This window comes from Chiloscyllium plagiosum, unplaced genomic scaffold (genome assembly GCF_037043375.1).
Source record: "Chiloscyllium plagiosum isolate Xiang-an unplaced genomic scaffold, Cpla_swu_hap1 HiC_scaffold_16, whole genome shotgun sequence".
NCBI lineage: Eukaryota > Metazoa > Chordata > Chondrichthyes > Orectolobiformes > Hemiscylliidae > Chiloscyllium > Chiloscyllium plagiosum.
In genome coordinates, this window is record NW_028270154.1 from 42,975,199 (window position 1) to 42,997,146 (window position 21,948).

The 21,948-nt window shown below is 40.9% G+C and overlaps 1 long non-coding RNA gene across 1 annotated transcript in view; it reads right to left on the minus strand.

Moving 5' to 3' along the window:
• Nucleotides 1-1,335: 1,335 nt before the first annotated feature.
• The window catches only part of LOC148147529 (uncharacterized), a 34,195-nt gene continuing 13,582 nt past the window's right edge, over nt 1,336-21,948 (minus strand). Inside the window, exons 2-3 of the long non-coding RNA XR_015759736.1 lie at nt 16,930-17,111; nt 1,336-4,182 (exon numbers count right to left, since the gene is read on the minus strand). This is a non-coding gene — a long non-coding RNA (uncharacterized LOC148147529). The remainder of the gene's footprint in view (nt 4,183-16,929; nt 17,112-21,948) is intronic.

The window sequence follows — 21,948 nt, forward strand, 5'->3', positions numbered from 1 at the left end:
GGACCAGTTCCAAAAACGTACAACCCAGATGGCCTCCTTCTTCAAGGACCACAATTTCCCCCCCGACGTGGTCGACGATGCCCTCCAATGAATCTCTTCCACTTCCCGCTCCTCCGCCCTTGAGCCCCGCCCCTCTGCCACCAGGACAGAACCCCACTGGTCCTCACCTACCACCCCACCAATCTCCATGTACAGCGCTTCATCTGCCGTCATTTCCGCCACCTCCAAACGGACCCCACCACCAAGGATATATTTCCCTCCCCTCCCCTATCAGCACTCCGTAAAGACTACTCCCTCCGTGACTCCATCGTCAGATCCACACTCCCCACCAACCCAACCTCCACTCCCGGCACCTTTCCCTGCAACCGCAGGAGGTGCAAGACTTGCGTCCACACCTCCCCCCTCACCTCCCTCCAAGGCCCCAAAGGAAACTTCCATATCCGCCACAGATTCACTTGCACCTCCACACACACACATCATCTATTGCATCCTCTGCACCCGATGTGGCCTCCTCTATATTGGGGAGACAGGCCGCCTACTTGCGGAGCGTTTCAGAGAACACCTCTGGGACACCCGGACCAACCAACCCAACCACCCTGTGGCTCAACACTTCAACTCCCCCTCCCACTCCACCAAGGATATGCAGGTCTTTGGACTCCTCCATTGCCAGACCACAACAACACGACGGTTGGAGGAAGAGTGCCTCATCTTCCGCCTAGGAACCCTCCAATCACAAGGGATGAACTCAGATTTCATCAGTTTCCTCATTTCCCCTCCCCCCACCTTGTCTCAGTCAAATCCATCGAACTCAGCACTGCCTTCCTAACCTGCAATCTTCTCCCTGACTTCTCCGCCCCCACCCTAGTCTGACCTATCACCCTCACCTTGACCTCTTCCTACCTATCGCATTTCCAACACCCCTCCCCCTAGTCCCTCCTCCCTACCTTTTATCTTAGCCTGCTGGACAAACTTTCCTCATTCCTGAAGAAGGACTTATGCCTGAAACGTCGATTCTCCTGTTCCGTGGATGCTGCCTGACCTGCTGCGCTTTTCCAGCAACACATTTTCAGCTCTGATCTCCAGCATCTGCAGACCTCACTTTCTCCTCCTTGATAATTCAGAGGTCCTGTAGCATCATATTTTTTCTTCCTGAAAATTATCAAGGCGACTTATGAAGGCTATTACAGAATTATAAATCACTATATGAGAATTGGCTAGGAAAAAGATTTTGTCAGTTCATGATGTGAATGTTGGATATACATTACCTATAAAGCAACACCTGCACAATCTCTGTCAAGAGACTTTAGCTCAACTGAGGGAAAAGATTGAGTTTATGATGGTCAATGACATTATTGAATTGTCATAGTAGCTGGAGCTCACTTTTCATGATCATGCCAAAACCGGATATGTTACAAAATTTCGGTATTAATAATTGCAAAGTCAATGTGGTGACAAAAGATAATTCATATCCTATTCCAAGATTGGAGGGCTGCATTTAATGAATTCACTTGCATGATTTGCCACCAGTAACAACTTACTAGAAGGATATTGGCAATTAACATTAATAAAAATTAGTGTCAGTAAATGCAAAGTCATACTGTTTGGAATGGGAAATACACCAGCCACATTCCAATGATTAACCATAATGTCACTGAGGGGTTATATAACTGGTATTTATATTAACAATTTGGCTGTTTTTAGCCAAACCTGGAAATATGATACACCACTTCACTGAACTGTTTGATTGGCTACAAAAAGTCAATTTGGTTGTAAATCTGGATATGGGTGAATTTGCCAGTGCAAAAGTGACTTATTTGGACCACACAGCTGGACAATGACAAGTTACACCTAGAGAGGTGAAAGTACAAGCGATTTTGATTTTTCCCATGCCTTGGGCAACATACAAAATTTTACATTATGTTAGATAAAGTGAATTTTACCATAAACTTATTCCAAACATCAGCACTGTTATTGCACCTGTAATTACCTTGTTGAAGGTAGGCAGAAAATCTGAATGGACACCAATGTCGAAGTGTCTTTGAAAACTTGAAAGCTCTGTTGATAACTGCACCAATGTTAGCCATGTTTAATTTTGGAAAGCTATTGGAATAAGCTGTTGATGACATCTGTGTGGAGGCTGTTTTACTGAAAGATGATGAGGATTGAATCACCTGTCAAATATTTTTCAAAAAACTGACGGCTTGTCACCAGAGATATTCTTTAGTTAAAGAGTCATTGAGTTCTTGTGTTAGCTTTAGATAATTTTGAAATATACATTAGCAACAATGTGGAAAATACTGTTGTTTATACAGATTATAATCTTTTGGTATTCTTAGAAGCATTTCTGGACAAGAATTTGGTGGAACACAATTCTCCTACTGTTAACGTATCTGGAGAAATATTATAGTGAATGTTTTATTGAGAACATATACAAAGGATACAGAAGGACTTGCATAAAATATGGTAATTGTGAGACCAGGAATTGAAAGAAATAGTTAAGTCAACCTTCTAGATGTTATAGAGATGGGAACTCTCGCTCTGCAATTTGAGTACTGTAAAATGATAGAGTTGGGAATATTTGGGATTGTATTTTTGCCATGTGCTTTGTGTATTCAAATTTGTGTTACATGTGAATAGATCCTATTCTACCTTCATTTCTTTTACATAACAAAATTCTGTTTAATGTTCAAACCAAATCTGCACCATTGGATGCTTATGTTTCAATGAATGACCATATTGTTAAATTAATTTTAAAAAAGCAAAATACAATCTATCAAGCCACATGTCAGTTTGGGATCTGACCCGTCTTGTCTTAACATCAACTGGGAACATAACAATAGGCATATGTTATCAATTTGATGCTTATGCAAAGTTAACAAGATTAATGATTCAAACTTCAGTATATTTGGAGACTTATCAATTTGTCTTGATTTGGTGTTTGTATACCTATCTGAAGAGGTATATATTATTCATGTCTGTTGTTTGACTTGCATGGTTACCATCATTTGGGGTTATTTCATAATCGTCAACATTGGATTTTTCTTCCTCATTCTACCTGTGCAAAATTGCTGTGTTGAATATTGGCCACAGCTGGCTCCTCTTCACCCAGACTAGAGCACCATGATTAGTAATAGCTTTATACATCTGGGCTGCTTGTATATTTTAGAAACCTTTTATTGTATTCAGGTATTTGTGACTGGATGTTGGAATCACAATCTCTGTCCTGTGCATAGTTGTGGTAGTTTTCTACCTTTTCATTGATCGTGCACCTCTTTCATTCTTCTCTGCAATTGAAGAAAAATATCCAGTGTCTCAAAACGGTTGGGCGTTTGGATGAGGAAAGGCCAAAAACATATGCCTTCTGAGCATTGGTATTGCTTGAGATAGTGGTCACTTCTCCATTTTGTTCATTTCCATTTGATTCTTCTCCTGAATATACCTTCTTGGAAGATTGAGAAATATGGTTGCACTATTACTGAGATGCCACATTGCATGACCCTTAAAATTGCCAAGTGTATTGAAGCAGTCAGGATACATCTGTTTGAGATTGTTGTCTGATTTGATCCCGTCATCTTTTTAATATTCTACCATAGTGGCTCGTGTTTGAATCTAATCAATTGTGATTACACTGGTGAGAAACCAACTTATTGGTGATCTGTGTCTTGTTCTGGGGTCTGGTTAGCTTTTGAAACCAAATGTGCTCAATGGCTTTTGGTGCCACATGCTTTGCAGATGTGAAGAAAAGCTGGACAATTTTCGATTAGTGCAATAAACCCACATTTAGATCAGATATTTTGATCTGGCGCACTTTGGCAACATAGCAGTAGTGCTGCACCAAGCACATATTTAACGTTGGACTACAACTATGCTTTCTTGCTCAGAGGATATTTCCTCAAGGTTTTATTGGAGTTGAAGCAATTATCAATTTGATTAGCCTCTTTGGAGAATTTACACTCATGTCTGTTGCTGTGGCATCTGACAGAGTCATCAGTACACTTTTCCATCTGCATGGCTGCAAGTTAACTTGTATGTGAGCTGGCCTTGTATGCTGTACAGATTCTGCCGTGGATAATTTCTGTCATCCCCAGAAAGATCAGATGTATTGATGCTGCAAAGACCTTCCTTGCAGATCGCAACTAAAATTTTCAGGTATCTCTTTCTTTGGATTATTTATTGCTTAATCTGCAAAATAAAGGAGCATATGTTTTTGTCATTTGCTGTACAATCTATAATTAAATATTTGCCTTCTCCCTTTGGTCAAGTATCTTCTTATTGAAGTTGAGTGCAGAGCTTAGTTTTACTTAGTTGAAATTCTGTCCTTTTATCTTTCCTTCTTGTTGCTATATTACTTGTTTTTCAGTGTATTGATGCCTTTGGGACTGCAGCAAACTTTGTTTTAACCAGCACCTTATGAACTAGCATTCTTGATAAACTGGTAAAAATTATATACCTGAAATAACAGAAGTTTACTGTATTATGGTGATTTTAGCGATATCTGTGTTGTCAGTTGAGTGTGAATGAGAAGGCTCTCTGCCAATAAGTTTTATTTAAGGCAAAGTTGCATTATTATTTAAGTGATTTATGCTGTAAATAAACTGATGCATATAACCTCTGCATTATATTGCTATTACTTTATGTGTGCTTTTTAATTTCCTTAAGAAATAGAGCAGATTTCCACCACTAGGTGGCATTTACACCAAATAACAAGTTCCAGCAATAAAGTTTCAACTTTGATCTCCAGCATCTGCAGACCTCACTTTCTCCTTTCTATGACATCGCACAATTAAATTGAATTGAATTTATGGTCACGTGTACCGAGGCACAGTGAAAAGCTTTGTCTTGAGATCAATACAGCAGATCACATAGTTAAATAGATAAGTAAATAAGAGATAAACAGTGGCAAAATCCAAAAAAAAAAGTTACAGGTGAATGCTAAGAGTTTGTGAGTCCATTCAATATTCTAACAACAGTAGGGTAGAAACTGTTTTGAAACTGGCTGGTGAGTGTGTTCAGGCTTCTGTACCTTCTCCTCAATGGTAGAGGTTGTAGGAAAACATTGCCAGGGTGGAATGGATCTTTAAGAATGCTGGAGGCCTTTCCTTGACTGTGGGCCTGGTAGATGGATTCTTTCGATGAGAGGTTGGCCTTTGTGATTGTCCACGCCGAGTTCACCACACTCTGTAACCGTCACCGATCTTGAATGGTACAGTTGCCATACCAGGTAATGATACATCCAGACAGAATGCTCTCGATGACGCACCTATACAAGTTGGCAAGGGTATTCACCGTCATACCAAATTTCCTTAGCTGCAGTCATGGGTATACAGTGAGTACAGTAGGGGGCTGAGTACGCACTCCTGGGGGGCTCTAGTGTTGAGTGTTAGTGAGGATGAAATATTGCCCCCAATCTTCACTGATTGTGGCCTGTGGATCAGGAAACTGAGCATCCAGTTGCAGAGAGTGGGGCTTAGTCCGAGATCACTAAGTTTAGTAATCACTCTCGAGGGGATAATAGCGTTTATGGCTTAACTGTAGTCAATGAATACGATTCTTAAATAGCTGTTCTTGGTGTCAAGGTGTTTAAGGGAGGAGTGAAGGGCAAGTGATATGGCATCTAACATGGATCTGTTGGTCTGATAGAAAAATAGGGGTGGGTCAAAAGTAGTGGAGTCGATCAATGGCATGACCAGCCTTTCAAAGCACTTCATGATCACCGAAGTTAGGGCCACTGGATGGTAGTCATTGAGATATGGTGCATGAACCTTCTTAGGCACAGGGATGATGTTGGCCCTCTTGAAACAGGCAGGGACAGTGGCCTGCTGCAGGGAGAGGTTGAAGATGTCCGAGAAGATCTCGGCCAGTTGATCTGTGCATGGTCTAAGTGCATGGCTTGGTACTCTGTCTGGTCCCATCGCTTTCCTTCGATTCAGATGAAGGAAAACTGATCTGACTTCTTATGCAGTGACGGTTGGGATAGGTTCGTCAGGACTTGTTGAAATGGGTGTTACCTGTCCACCGTAACTCTGCTCAAATCGAGCATAGAAGGCATTGAGACAATCTGAGAGGGATATATCATCGTCTGCTATCTTGCACTGTCTCTTTTTAGAACCTGTGATGTCATTCAGTCCTTGCCATAGTTGCCGGGTGTCTGTTTGGGTCTCTAGTTTGGATCGGTATTGGTCCTTGGTTGTTTCAATTGTTTCTGCGAAGGTCATACCTTATATTTGAGTGGGCCTCCTAATCTGAAGGCCTCACACCTGGTTTTTAGCAGGTTCTGTATGTCCTGATTCATCCAGGGTTTCCTGGTGGGGAACACACGGATTGACTTCCTCGGTAGGCAGTCCTCCACACACATGTTGATAAAGTCTGTGTTGGTGGTGGCATACTCATCCAAGGTACCTGCGGACTGTTTGAACATGGCCCAATCAGATGATTCCATTCAGCACCGGAGTTGATCCTCTGCCTCCTCCGACCAGCATTGGACCTGTATCCGCGAGAGATTCTCCCGCTTGAGCTTTTGCCTTTCTCTTGGCGTTGAATTAAAGAAGCAAAATGACAGAACTGCCTGAGCATTTAGAAATATCTCTGACATTATTTCTTGAATGGCCCTTCCTCTCATGCCACTGTAGAGCATTGCAGTTTAGATTTATCTCAGTGCTTTGAATTCCTGCATATTTTACCCCAATATCCTGTTGTAGAACATAGCTTTAATATGACAAGATGTTTCAATGGGCAAGAAAATTCACTTCCCATTCAAGATCCTGCTATTTTACTGACTGTTAAAAGCTGCAATAGTTGTTGCAGACTCAACCACCTGTAGATACTGCAGTCCTTCTACAATTGCTTTAGTCTTTTCTTGCAATCGACTTTCCACCTGATTTTCTACCTGTGTATTGAAACCCCCCATGACCACATCCTTTCTATCTCCTGGTGTATCTTGCACCCCAGCTCCTGGCTATTATTTGGAGGCTTGTGCATAACTCCAGCTCTGGTTTCTCTTTTTACCATTGCAGTTCCTCAATTCAATTCTACACCATTTGACCCAGGAACAAATGACAGCCAATGGATGTTATCTAATTGGACTTCAAGAAGGCCTTTGACAAGGTGCCGAACAGGGAGGCTACTGAGTAAGATAAGGGCCCTCGGTATTACAGGAAAGGTACTAGCATGGATAGAAGCTTGGCTATCAGGCAGAAGAGAGTAGAGATCAAAGGATCATTCTCAGAATGGCAGCCAGTGACAAGTGATGTTCACAAGGCACAGTGTTGGGACCACAATTTTTCACTTCATACATTAACAACCTAGATGAAGGAACTGAGCTATGTTGGCTAAGTTTGGTGATGATACGAAAATAGGTAGATGGACAGATGGCATTGAGGAGGCGGAGAGGCTGTAGAAGGATTTGGACAGGTTAGGAGAATGGGCAAAGAAGTGGCAGATGGAATACAACGAGGGAACGTGTGAGGTTATCCACTTTGATAGGAAGAGTAGAGGCATGGACTATTTTCTAAATGAGGAGAAAATTCAGAAGTCTGCAGTGCAGAGGCTTGGAAGTTCTAGTTCATGATTCTCTGAAGGTAAACTTGCAGGTTGAGTCACTAGTTAGGAAGGCAAATGCAATAATGGCATTTACTTTGAGAAGACATGAATATAAAATCTGGGATGTACTTCGGAGACTCTATGAGGCTCTGGTCTGATGACATTTGGAGTATTGTGTGCAGTTTTGGACCCCACCTCTCAGGCCCTGGAACGCGTTCAAAGGAGGTTCACAAAAATGGTCCCAGGAATGAAAGGCTTAACATTTGAGGATTCTGAGTTTATGTTCAAAGGAGTTTAGAAAGATGAAGAGGGATCTAATTAAAACATACAGAATACTGAATGGCCTGGACAGAACAGATGTTGGGAAGATGTTTTCATCGGTAGGAGAGACTAGAACCCGAGGGCACTGCCTTAGAGTAAAGGGAAGATCTTTTAGAATGGAGATAAGGAAAAGCTTCTTCAGCCAGAGAGTGGCGAATCCATGGAATTCACTGCTGAAGAGGTCCGGAGGCCAGGTCACTGAGTATATGTAAGACTTAGATACATAGGTTCTTGTGTATCAAGGGGATCAAGGGTTGTGGTGAGAAAGCAGGAGAATGGAGTTGAGAAACTTATCAGCCAAGTTTGAATGGCAGAGCAGATTCAATGGGCTAAATGACATAATTCCTGCTTCTATATTTTATGGTCTTAAATGCTTCCATCGGTGTGTCATGGCATAATCTTTAGGTTTGTCCAGAAGTGTTTTTTGCAAAGTTTTAATAGACATAGAGGCGGTGACCAGTTCCATAAGTCTTTCAGCTAGGTGACCTTTTGTGAAAACATTTTCGGTAACTTCGCTTCAACATCTGCCTATGAATTGAATAATTGTTTCAGTTGGCTGTTGAGGGTATGAAATGAACTCAAGCCTGTGTATCTTGATGTTGACTCAGATCTTAAGCTGATCTTCTAAAAATTGGAAAATGTTAACATTGTGGTTATCGTGAGAAGTATTGGAGGATTTTATTCTTCTCAATTTTTTTTGCCCCAAAGCAATATGATGATTGACTGTCTCCACTATGATGATGTTACTCCTTTAACAAGGCTATTCTATCCTTGACTTTTTTCCCCCCAGAGAGATCATAAAGTTTGAAGAGTTTTAAGGTCAGTTTGATTACAGCTGACAGATACTACATCAGGCAAAAGGCTGCCAAGATTAAAAAACACACTTGTACAATGAAAGGGGAGTGGACAGTTCTCCCAGCTCAGCTTTTCACTGGTTTGGTTTGGTTTGTTTCTACCAGTCTGGCTGTTCGCTGAAAGCAGTCAGTCTGTTTTGAGTGCTGGTCCAAGAAATAGCTACATGGAAGAAGGTGTTCCATGCTGAATCTCTCTGCCAGCTCTCTCTCCCCCTCCTATAAGATCTTGTGTTTAATTTTATCTTTTGTGCAAAGGGGTGTTTATGGGGATTGTTGCAAGTATTTGAAACAGCATCATTAAGTTTGTGTAATCTGTTGGGTTTTCAGAGTTAAGTTATTCTATATTCTGCTCTGTTTTGTTTGTTTCATTCGGAAATCTTGTAAATAAATTCTGTTTTGTTTAACACTAGGTGGCTTGATGAGCTGCATCACTCCTGGAATATCTGCTTTACACGTGCTTAAAACAACAAGCAAAGTTAGGGTCAGTCTTGAAATATCTTGAGGGGATCTGGCATAGTCCATAACAAACTGGGGGCTGTTTGCGGGATTTGTTCTATAGTTCCAAATTGGGATTAGGGTTGCTTGACTCAAAGGCTGAGAGTGCCAGGTGCTAGTGACTTTTGTTCTGGTTGTTGATTTTGGTTGGTTTAAGCAGTGCTTGGGATAGCAATGGTTCTCTCACTCACTAAGAGTTTTCTGGGTGGAAGAAGTGACTTTGAGGGTTTTGCAAAAGGTGATTAAGGCCAAAGTGTTGGAATTAGCAGACAAACAGAGCTGGAGCTGCCTCCTGCTGTGAGGAAAGTTGAGATAATTACATCAATAGCTCAGCAATAACATTTGCAGGGCAGGAAACACCATCAGAAACATTTGAGATGGCTAAAGTTCAATTGAAATTGAAGCAGCTTGACTTAGAGGCAAAAGACAAGGAATGAAATGGTTTGAATTACATTTAAAAACAGAGAGAGATGAGAGAGAAAAGGAAGAAAGAGAGAGTTTGAACTTCAGAAATTGGCATGTGACAGGAAAGTCAGCTTGAAACGATGGAGATGAAGGCTTAAGGTAAACTTAGTGAGGATGAGCAAACCCAAGGTAGCCAAAGGCCTGGTGATAAACTGTTTAAATATATTCAAGCATTGCCTAAATTTGATGAGAAGGACGTGAAAACCTTTCTCATCTCATTTGAACAATAGTGGGAAGTTGTGCATGAAGTTCGAGGAGATGGGGAAACACTAAATGAATATTTTTTTGTCAGTATTCACATTGGAAATTCAAGGAGAATGCTGAGATACAGGGTACTAGACCAGATGGAATTGAGGCTCACAAGGAGGAGGTTTTAGCAATTCTGGTAAGTGTGAAAATTGATAAGTCCCCTGGGCTAAATGGAATTTATCCTCTGATTCTCTGGGAAGCCAGGGAGGAGATTGCAGAAACTTTGGCTTTGATCTTTATGTAGTAATTGTCTACAGGAATAGTACCAGTAGACTGGAGAATAGTAAATGTTGTCCCCTTGTTCAAGAAGGTGAATAGAGACAACCCTGGTAATTATAGACCAGTGAGCCTTACTTCAGTTGTGGGTAAAGTGTTAGAAAAGGTGAAAAAAACATATGATTTATAATCATCTAGAAAGGAATATGTTGATTAGGGATAGTCAACATGGTTTTGTGAAGGGTGGGTCATGCCTCACAAACCTTGAGTTCTTTGAGAAGGTGACCAAACAGGTAGTTGAGGGTAAAGTGGTTGATGTGGTATATATGGATTTCATTAAGGTGTTTGATAACGTTCCCCACAGTAGGCTATTGCAAAAAGTATGGAGGTGTGGCATTAAGGGTGATTTAGCGGTTTGGATCAGAAATTGGCTAGCTGAAAGAAAGAGGGTGGTGGTTGATGGGAAATGTTCATCCTGGAGTTCAGTTATTAGTGGTGTCTGTTTGGGGCCACTGTTGTTTGTCATTTTTATAAATGACCTGGATGAGGGCATAGAAGGATGGGGACATAGAAGGATGGGTTAGTAAATTTGCAGATGACACAAAGGTAGGCAGAGTTGTGAATAGTGTCGAAGGACATTGCAGGTTACAGAGGGACATAGGTAAGATGCAGAGCTGGATGAGAGGTGGCAAATGGAGTTTAATGCAGAAAAGTGTGAGGTGATTCACTTTGCAAGGTGCAACAGGATTAAAGAGTACTGAGCTAATGGTAAGATTCTTGGTAGTGTACATGAGCAGAGAGCTCTCGATGTCCATGTACATAGATCCCTGAAAGTATCCACCCAGACTGATAGAGTTGTTAAGCAGACTTAGTGTGTTAGCTTTTATTGGCAGAGGGATTGAGTTTTGGAGCCATGAGGTCATGTTGCAGCTGTACAAAACTCTGGTGCGACCGCACTTGGAATATTGCGTACATTTCTGGTCACCGCATTATAGGTAGAATGTGGAAGCGTTGGGTTGGGTTCAGAGGAGATTTACTTAGATGTTGCCTGGAATGGAGAGAAGGTCTTATAAGGAAAAGCTGAGGGACTTGAGGCTGTTTTTGTTAGAGAGAAGATGATTGAAAGGTGACTTAATCGAGACAAATAAGATAATCAGAGGATTAGATAGGGTGAGAGCATTTTTCCTTGGATAGTGATGGCGAGTACAAGGGGACATAGCTTTAAATTGAGGAGTGATATATATAGGTCAGATGTCAGAGGTAGTTTCTTTATTCAGAGAGTAGGAGGGGTGTGGAAAGTCCTGTCTGCAACAGTAGTAGACTCACCAACCTTAAGGGCATTTAAACGGTCATTGGATAAACATACGGATGAAGATTGAATAGTGTAGGTTAGATGGGCTTCAGATTGGTATGACAGGTCAGTACAACATCGAGGGCCAAAGGGCCTGTCCTGCATTGTAATGTTCTATGTTCTATTAAAAGGTGGCTAAACAAATGTAGTGGTCAATGACCATGTGGGTTTTGTTGATCTAAACAAAACCTGTAGGCAGAGATAGTCAGGTATTTGCATCGCTATCAGAGGAGGTATCTGGGGTGTATGAGGTGGTGAAGAAAGCTAACTTAAGTGCATATGAGCTTGTGTCAGAAGCCTACTGACAATACTTCAGGAATCTAAGGATGGACTCTGGCCAAACCTACGTTGAGTTTGAAAGGATCAATCAAAGTAATTTTGATAGGTGGATAAGGACATTAAAAATAGAGCAAACCTGGGATGATTATTTTGAAGGATTTCAAAATTCACTTCCTGAAGTAGCGAGAACTTCTGTGGAAGAGCAGAGAGTTAAAACAGCACGATTAGCATCTGAAATGGCTGGTGATTATGAGTTGGTCCATAAGTTAAAGTTTGGCTTCCAAAATCAATTGGATAGAAGGATAGAAATTGGGGAAAAGAAAAGTCCTCACATGGTAAGGGAAAGGTAAATCTCAGTGAAGATCATAAGGATAACTTACCACAGAGTAAAAAGAAAACCCTTGAATGGGAAAGAGAAGTTAAAAAGCTCCAGCATTTTCACTGTAATAAAGTAAGCCACATGAAATCACCTGTTGGTGGATTAGGTAAAGCACTGCGAAGCCAGATGCAGGAAAACAGGATAAGCGAGTGAATTTTGTTAGAATGGTAACAATAGCACAGTGGAGGCTAGAAAACTGATCAGAATGTACAACCTGATCGGAATTTAGTTAAGAAGGAAGTGCCAGATCTTCCTAAACCATGTATCTGCGAAGGTAAAGTTTACTCTTGTAGGCCAGGAACAGCAGCTAACAAGGTTACATATTAAAAGATACAGGATCCTCTCAATCTGTGATGTTGAAAGATGAGGGGATATGTACCTCAGAAGGAGTACTGCCAGAAAGGTACTAGTAACAGGAATTCATGGTGAGGCAAGAAGCACTCAATTATGTAGAGTTAGAGTGTCCAGTGAAGAGTGGAAAAGTCGTGGTAGGAGTACTCGACAAATTCTCAGCTCCAGGAATACAATTTGCTCATGATATAGCTGGTTCATAGGTAGGAGTGCTGCCTACAGTGGTTGAAAATCCAGTGGAAAATCAGACAACTGAACTACTGCAGGACACATATCCTGTGATTTTTCCAGACTGTGTGGTAACATCACAAAGTCAGCAGTTGAAACAGGTGAGATCAAAAAGTATAGAAAAGAAAGTTGAAGTGGAATTAGCATAGACGCTGTTTGATCAGGTGGTTGACACAAACCAGCAGCATATAGATGACAAAGCAGGCACCTTTAGCTCAGATAAATTAACTGAATTTACAGCGGAAAGATGGAAATTTAAAGCAATTGTATCAAAAGGCATACACAGAAAAAGAATCCGAAGGTATCCCTGAATGCTATTACCTTAAAAATGATGCCTTAATGAAGAAATGGAGACCATCACATATTCAGGCAGATGAGAAATGGGCAGAAATTCACAAGTTGTATTGCCAGTGGGTAACAGAATGGTGTTGCAAGTAGTGCTTTAGTGTTCACTAGGGGTTCATTTAGGAGTGAAAAAAACCCAAGCTAAAATACAAAAACATTTTTACTGGCCTGGACTGCATAAGGATATAGTTGAATTTTGCTAGACATGTCATATATGTCAGGTAATTGAAAAAAACACGTCCTAATAAAACCCGCACCTTTAATAGCTATTCCTGCATTTGAGGAACCTTTTACAAGAGTCTTAAATGACTGTGTAGGACCCCTACCTAAAACAAAAAGTGGGAATCAGTATTTGTTTACAATAATGGATGTGTCCACTAGATTTCTAGAGGCCATGCCATTACGCAATATCACAGCTAAAAAGATTGTAGAGGAAGTACTCAAATTTTCAAATGGACTACACCCACAGAGATATAATCAGATTGACAGTCAAACTTCATATCAAAATTATTCAACAAAGTTGTGGACTGCTTAGGAATAAAACAATTCAAATATACTGCATACCATCCAGAAATGCAGGGAGCATTAGGAAGGTGGAATCAAACATTAAACATTGAGGGTTTATAGTCAACGCTGTCCAGATCATGGAATAAGAGAATTATTTTTGTACTGTTTGCAATCTGAGATGCACAAAATGAATCAACCAAATTCAGTCCATTTGAATTAATTTTTGGGCAAGAAGTGAGAGGACCACTAAAATTGATTAAGGAGAAATTGGTAAGTCATAATTCAGAGACCACATATTTGGACTATCTGTCACATGTCCGGGAACGATTAAATAAAGCAGAGGAGTTGGCTAGACAGCATTTAAAAGTATCACAGCATACAATTTAACAGGAATTGGAGAAGAAATCAAAAACTCTCAATTTTGCTATCGGAGATAAGGTGTTAGTGTTCCTTCCAGTGATGGGTTAACCTTTAAAAGCAAGGTTTAGTGGACCATATCAAGTCAAAAGGAAATTGAGTAAAGTGAACTGTTTGATAAGAACTCCAGACAGAAAGAAATCTCACAGGGTATGTCATGTGAATATGATCAAAAAGGTATTTTGACAGAGAAGGAAAGCAGAAGGATAGCAGAAGGAGACTGTGTTTTTGGTTATGAGAGTGTGAAGAATCAAGTTCAAAGGATTCTGAATTGGACATTCCCAAAATTAAATTGGACAATGATTGGGATAAATTATTGAGTTACCTCAGAGTTATTACTGTTACATGGGGAGATATGTCAAAATAAGCTGGGAAGTACCAGTCAAATTATGCATGATGTAGATGATGGAGATGCTGTTCCGATTAAGCAGCGTTCTTACAGGCATAACCCTCTGAAGTCGACACAGGTTCAAAAGAAACCTGCCTCAAGATGGCATAATCGAAGTGAGTTACAGTGACTAGAGCTCACTCACAGTAATGGCGCCAAAACCACTTGGTACCCAACAATTACGTGTGGAATATCGCAAAGTCAATGCAGTTACAAAGACTTATGCATATGCGATTCTGTGTTTCGAAGATTGTATTGAAAAGGTGGGACAAGCAACTTGTATTTCTAAGTTGGATTTGCTCGGAGGATACTGGCAGGTACCTTTGTCCGAAACAGCAAAGACAATTTTGGCTTTTGTAACACCAAATGGACTGCATCAGTTTAAAGTCATGCAGGTTGGTATGAAAAATGTGCCAGTCACAATTCAGAGACTAACCAATAAGGTCATTACCAGATTACCCAATTACATCCTATATATAGATAACCTGGTGATTTTGTGTCACACATGGAAAGAACAATTGCAACATTTATCAAACTTGTTCAATCGACTTTGGATGGCAGGTTTGGTGACAAAACTGGCTAAAAGTGAACTTCCCAAAGCCCAAGTCACTTTCCTGGGCCATATTGGACATGGGAGAAAGTGAGGACTGCAGATGCTGGAGATCAGAGCTGAAAATGTGTTGCTGGAAAAGCACAGCAGGTCAGGCAGCATCCAGGGAACAGGAGAATCGACGTTTCGGGCATAAGCCCTTCTTCAGGCCTGAAGAAGGGCTTATGCCCGAAACGTCGATTCTCCTGTTCCCTGGATACTGCCTGACCTGCTGCGCTTTTCAAGCAATACATTTTCAGCATATTGGACATGGACCTACTTAAAGCAAAAACAAAGGTAATTGGTGTGGGAAACTCTCCATCGACAAAAAGAGTAGTACTACGATTCCTGGGATTGAGTGGATTTTATCAAAGATTCATACCAAATTTTAGCAGTGTGGCTGCTCCACTCGCTGAATTGCGAAAGAAAGGCAGGGCTTTTAGTGGACAACGGACTGTCAGAAAGCATTTGACAGCCTGAAAGCTGTGTTAACCAGTGCCCCAGTATTAGCAAACACCTTTCAAGGTGGCTTTCAAACCTTTCAAGGTGGCAAACACCTTTCAAGGTGCAAATCCATTCAAGGTGGCTATCGATACAAGCGGTGTGGGTGTCGGTGCTGTGATCTTACAAGAAGACGATGAGAAAATATAAAGACCTACTGGGTATTTCTCCAGAAAACTGAACATTGATCAGCAGAAATATTCGACAGTTGAGAAGGAGACTTTTAAGCTTGGTGTTGGCGTTACAATGTTTATGTTACGAGTAATGTACCTGAGAAAATCATATACATTGATCATAATCCGTTGAAATTTGTGGAGAAATTTAAATTTAAATTCCAGAATGTTTAGATGGAGCTTGTTGTTACAGTCATTAAATTTGAAAATTGTGCACATGACAGGACGATGAAAATGTGATTGCCGATGCATTGTCGAGACTTGAATGAGAAATGGAGGCATTTGGTGTAAAACAGACTGAAACAAATTGTAGCAGTGCATGTTTGCATGATTATTGTGTAAGTGTGTTGCAGTGTACTAACAATTTAAGATTAAGAGGTTTCAAAATGAAGCCATTTTTGGATACTGATGGTTCATATATTTTTTAAGGGGGAGGTCTGACGATGTGCTCCTTTAACAAGGTTATACTGTGCTTAGTTTTTTTGTCCAGAGAAGTCGTAAAAGCAGCGATTCTGAAAAGGCTAGGTTTGAAGGGTTTTAGGGCCAATTTGATTATGACTAACGGATACTGCCCCTGGAAAAAAAAGCTTTCAAATTAAAAAACTTGTACAATGAAAGGGGAGTGGCTAGTTCTCTCAGCTCAGTTTTTCTCTGGTTTGGTTTTAGCAGTCTGGTTGTTTACGAAGTCAGTTTTGAGGCTGCTCGTCCAGGAAACAGCGACATAGAAGGTATTCCATGCTGAATCTCTCTCTCTCACTCCCGTGTAAAACAGTGTTTGATTTTACCTTTTGTGTCAAGGAATGTTAATGGGAATTGTTGCAAGTATTTGGAACAGCATCGTTGAGTTGGGATAATCTGTTAGGTTTTTGGATAGGTTAAGTTATTCGATATTCTGTTCTCTTTTTGTTTGTGTTTCATTCGGTAATCTTGTAAATAAATTATTTTTTGTTTAAAACTACGTGGAGACCAGCTGCATCATTCCTGGAATATCCCATATACACCTGCTTAAAACAACTAGCAAAGTTCTGGTCTTGGCGACTCATCTTGAAATGTTTTCAGGGAGTCTGGCCTGGTCGATAGCATTATTTTCATCAGCTACCATATATACTCGAGTAAAAGTCAATCTCATGTAAAAGTCAATCCCTTATTTTTGGCCAAAGAAATCCGGAATGTTCCAATTATCTCGTGAAAGTTGACCCTAATTCTTCACACAATTCACACCAACATCAGGCTCCGGATTTCCTAACTTCAGTATCGAACGAGCACTATAATTAGTATTCACTTTTGTATGGCGGTCCCATTTTGTTCCGGGTATCTTGTCTGTGGCCGTCCTGCTCAATTCTGAGTGTCCAGTCTGCCGGCTGTCCTGCACTGTCTGGGTGTCCAGTTTTCCAGCTGTTCTGCTCCGCTCTGGGACTCCAGCCCAGTCCGATCTCGCCCTCAGCTGTATAGATGATGTCATTACTTCTCAAAGTGAAGGGTTTTTTTGTAAAAAAAAAGAGAATAACAAGAAATAAAAAGATAAAGTGGACTGAATAATTACTGCTGGTAATTTTGTTTCTATTGTCTTCATCTGATAATTACAATAATTTGTGTTTATTTCTTTATTCATTTAGAGATCAATCGGCTTCTGCTAATGATACAGTATGAATTTTGATGGGCAGAAATTTCAGCCCTTCAAAAGTAGAATCCATGTAATAATCAAGGCGCTATATGTAACCTTAAAAGGTAGTCTAAAAAAAATCTATTACTCGAGTATGTATGGCATGTTGATCTGCAAAGTGAAGGTTCTTCTTTCCTGAATAATTGAAATTCTGATAGAATGTTCTTGGAGCTAATCTATACTCAGATGCCTGCTCTCCACCTTTACGTTGTAGCTTTGTGGTCTATAAAAATTGCCAGTATGCAAAGGATGTGTATTGAGGCTTGTGCTTTGCTTACTTTTTGATGTTGCGTCTCCTTGGTGTTCATAGTGGATAGAGATGTACAGCATGGAAACAGACCCTTCGGTCCAAACTGTCCATGCCGTCCAGATATCCCAACCCAATCTAGTCCCATCTGCCAGCGCCTGGCCCATATCCCTCCAAACCCTTCCTATTCATATACCCATCCAAATGCTTCTTAAATGTTGCAATTGTACCATCCTCCACCACTTCCTCTGGCAGCTCATTCCATACCCATACCATCCTCTGTGTGAAAGAGTTGCCCCGTAGGTCTCTTCTATATCTTTCCCCTCTCACCCTAAACCTATGCCCTCTAGTTCTGGACTCCCTGACTCCAGGAAAAAGACTTTGCCTATTTATCCTATCCATGCCCCTCATAATTTTGTAAGCCTCTATAAGGTCACCCCTCAGCCTCCGACGCTCCAGGGAAAACAGCCCCAGCCTGTTCAGCCTCTCCCTATAGCTCAAATTTTCCAACCCTGGCAACATCCTTGTAAATCTTTTCTGAACCCTTTCAAGTTTCATAACATCTGTCCAATAGGAAGACCAGAAATGCACGCAATATTCCAACAGTGGCCTAACCAATGTCCTGTACAACCACAATATGACCTCCCAACTCCTGTAACTCAATACTCTGACCAATAAAGGAAAGCATACCAAACTCCTCCTTCACTATCCTATCTACCTGCGACTCCACTTTCAAGGAGCTATGAACCTGCACTCCAAGGTCTCTTTGTTCAGCAACACTCCCTAGGACCTTACCGTTAAGTGTATAAGTTCTGCTAAAAGACTGCTGCTTTTTAAAAAATAAACTTCGCCCTTTTAAAAGAAATAGCAGAGTAGTGCATATATATGGCATTCATGCCAAAAATGTATTGGAATGATGTTGTACATATCTTTTTCTGTTTTTGTATGATTTCTAAAGATGACAAAATGGCAGAATCCACTGCCAGCTGTGCACACAGTGAACGAAACATAGCATTTTTTTCCTAGCGATTTGGGGTGTACTTCATTCTAGAATCACTTTACCAAATTACAGTTGAAGGGGTTCCTGACGAAGGGCCTTTGCCCGAATTGTCGATTTTCCTGCTCCTCGGATGCTCCCGATCTGCTGTGCTTTGCCAGCAGCACTCTAATCTCCAGCATCGGCATTACCCACTTCCGCCAAATTACAGCTGTCCTGGGCCTCTTGTAAGCTGCTATTTTCTTTAGTCAGATACGTGGTCTGTTTATTTCTTGAGATAGTTCCTTGGTTGTGACTGACGTGCTTCAATAAAAATCATAACTTTTCGTCTTGGTCTTTAAATGTGAGTTTCAAATTTGAACACAAATGAATGATGATTGACTGTGACTGGTGTGAGATTTTGTATTGAAGCTATCTTTAATAACTCACTTACTAGCTCGTTAATTTCATTAATAAGAGGTTCCTGTTCATTCATTCATAACCCTTTATTAACCCGTTACTTACGATAGCACTGTTTCATTCATTCATTCATAAAACCATGCTTCTGCAGTATCCAAATTTAAACCATTACTGTATTCAGCATACAGAACAATACCATCCCTATCAACTCTCCATGAAACATAATATTAATCAGAAGTACCATTAAATGTGCCATTTTCCCTTTAAGAAACTGACAAAACAGCACTTGCATGAATGAATGAAACACATACCGACAAGTAGTAGCTGCAGTAATCAGTTTAGTATCTTTTATTCTTTTATTACAATTTCTAACTTATTTAGAGAAACTGGCCTAGTATTTTTACCGACATTTACTAATTGAAAAGATAAAAGAACCAACACCTCTAATTATGCAAGCAGACCAGACAGACATCCCATCAGAAGTAGCAGTCAGCACAGTTCACACATTTTTAACCCATCTCCCGTCTCCCAGGACAGAAGCCCTTCAAACTTTTGTGTATGTAGCTGAAAAAAAGTAACACTATAGTAATGATATGTAAGAACTGTATTTCAGGATTCTATTGCTGCCTTGAACTTGTGCTATGATTTGGGTCGTTATTTGAACATGATCCCACACTGGTTTCTAGTGTCCACTTGCAGCCACCATGAAGCAACTTGGTTTCTATATGTTAGCCCTGGAGCATATACCACTGAGACATACATCTGCATATTTATTAACACCTAATTATGTACGCCAATGAGATACATTAACATAATTGATTGACCAACTGACTGTCACAGATTAATTTACTTATCAGTTGTGGGCGGCACGGTGGCACAGTGGTTAGCACTGCTGCCTCACAGCGTCTGAGACCCGGGTTCAATTCCCGCCTCAGGCGACTGACTGTGTGGAGTTTGCACGTTCTCCCTGTGTCTGCGTGGGTTTCCTCCGGGTGCTCCGGTTTCCTCCCACAGTCCAAAAAGATGTGCAGGGCCAGGTGAATTGGCCATGCTAAATTGCCCGTAGTGTTAGGTAAGGGGTAAATATAGGGGTATGGGTGGGTTGCGCTTCGGCTGGTCAGTGTGGACTTGTTGGGCCGAAGGGCCTGTTTCCACACTGTAATGTAATCTAATCTAATCTAATCTAATGAATTGACTATTTCTCAGATTTATATGCTGCAAACACCATCACTTAGTGGAACAAAGAATGGATACATACAAAAAAGGAATATTATGTCATTCTTAAGCAATTGAAAGCAGCTGTCTGCCTCAAGGATGGTGTTACTGAGGTTCTGAAGAAATAATTTCAGCAGGATGCTGTAATTATCCAGGACTCAGAAGCCCAAGGTAATCACTTTGTTGTTGTTGCCACTTCAAACCAGAAATTAAAAATTTGCCAGGATGTACATCAAAACACAAGGGACTCTTCTCCTATTAGAAAATATTTTTATATGGAAACTGAAGTGCTGGCAAAGGAAGCATAATTTGGGTAGACATGGTTAAAGAAAACCAGCACTGATTGCTTAAGGGAGGATCATGTTTAACTAACGTTGAGTTTTTGAAGACTTAGCAGAGACAGTTGATGAACAATGCAATTGCTGGATAATATGAGGAGTTCCACAACATTCTGAAAAAGTGCTGTACAATAAACTGTGAGCATGGCTGTAACTCTGAGAATAACAGGGGCAATAGAGATGTGAATACAGAACTGGCGAAGAAACTGAGAGTAATAGTTGACAGGTGTTTTTCGGGCTGGAGAAAGAAATTTCCCAGGAGTTGGTGTTCATACCCATGTTCTTCCTATTAGACAACAATGACCTAGAACTTAGGCGTAAAGGACACAATTTCAAAGTTTGTCAATAATACAAACCTTAAAAGCATTGTGAACGGTGACAAGAGTAGTGTAGAACAACAAAGGGACATAGAAAAATTGATGGTATGGGAAGATAGGTGCAAGTAAATTCAACGTGGTGAAATGTGTAGTCTTTCATTTTGGTAGGAAGAACATGGAGAGACAATATAAGCACAAGAGGTAGAAATTAGTGCAGCAAAGATATCTCCAAGAGATGCCAGACTACAGGAGACTGGAAAGAGAGGGAGGGGCAAGGCCACTGAAAACTTTGAAGGCAAAAAGTGTAAAACGAAAACAGAAATTGCTGGAAAAGCTCAGCTGGTCTGGCAGCCTCTGTAGAGAACTCAGAATCAGTGTTTCAGTTTGAGTGACCCTTCCTCAGAACTGATGGTAGCTAGGAAAATGTTGGTTTATATACAGAAGATAGGGTGAGAGGGGGTAAAGAGTAATTGCTAGATGGGGGAGAAAGCCCAAAGAGAGACAGAGAAGAACAGTTGGACGAAGGAGTGGATAACAATCTGGCTAGGAGAGTGAATAGCTATTAGTAGGGACTATTAGTGGCTAACAATGGGTTGTACGTAATAGCAGACTGTGAGATAACAAGGTTTTGGATTAGTGGTACTGGAAGAGCACAGCAGTTCAGGCAGCATCCGAGGAGCAGCAAAATCGACTTTTCGGGCAAAAGTCCTTCATCAGGAATAAAGGCAGAGAGCCTGAAGAGTGGAGAGATAAGCTAGAGGAGGGTGGGGGTGGGGAGAAAGTAGCATGGAGTAAAATAGGTGAGTGGGGGACGGGAGGGGGAGTGAGATAACAAGCCTTGGTGTGTGGGCTTGGGGTAAGGACGTTGGAGAGCTCCGGATCTAAAGTTGTTAAACTTGATATAGAGCCCAAAAAGTTGCAGAGTCCCCAAGTGGAAAATTAGGTGCTGTTTTCCAGGTCACTGGAGCACTTCAGCAAGCCTGAGACAACAGAGATGTTGGCCTGGAAACAAGGTGGTGTGTTGAAGGGGGAGACAACTAGAAGCTCAAGGTATTTTCTGCAAACAAAACATTCTGCAAAGCAGTCACCAAGTCTATGCATTGGGAAAATAAAGCAGAGAAGATC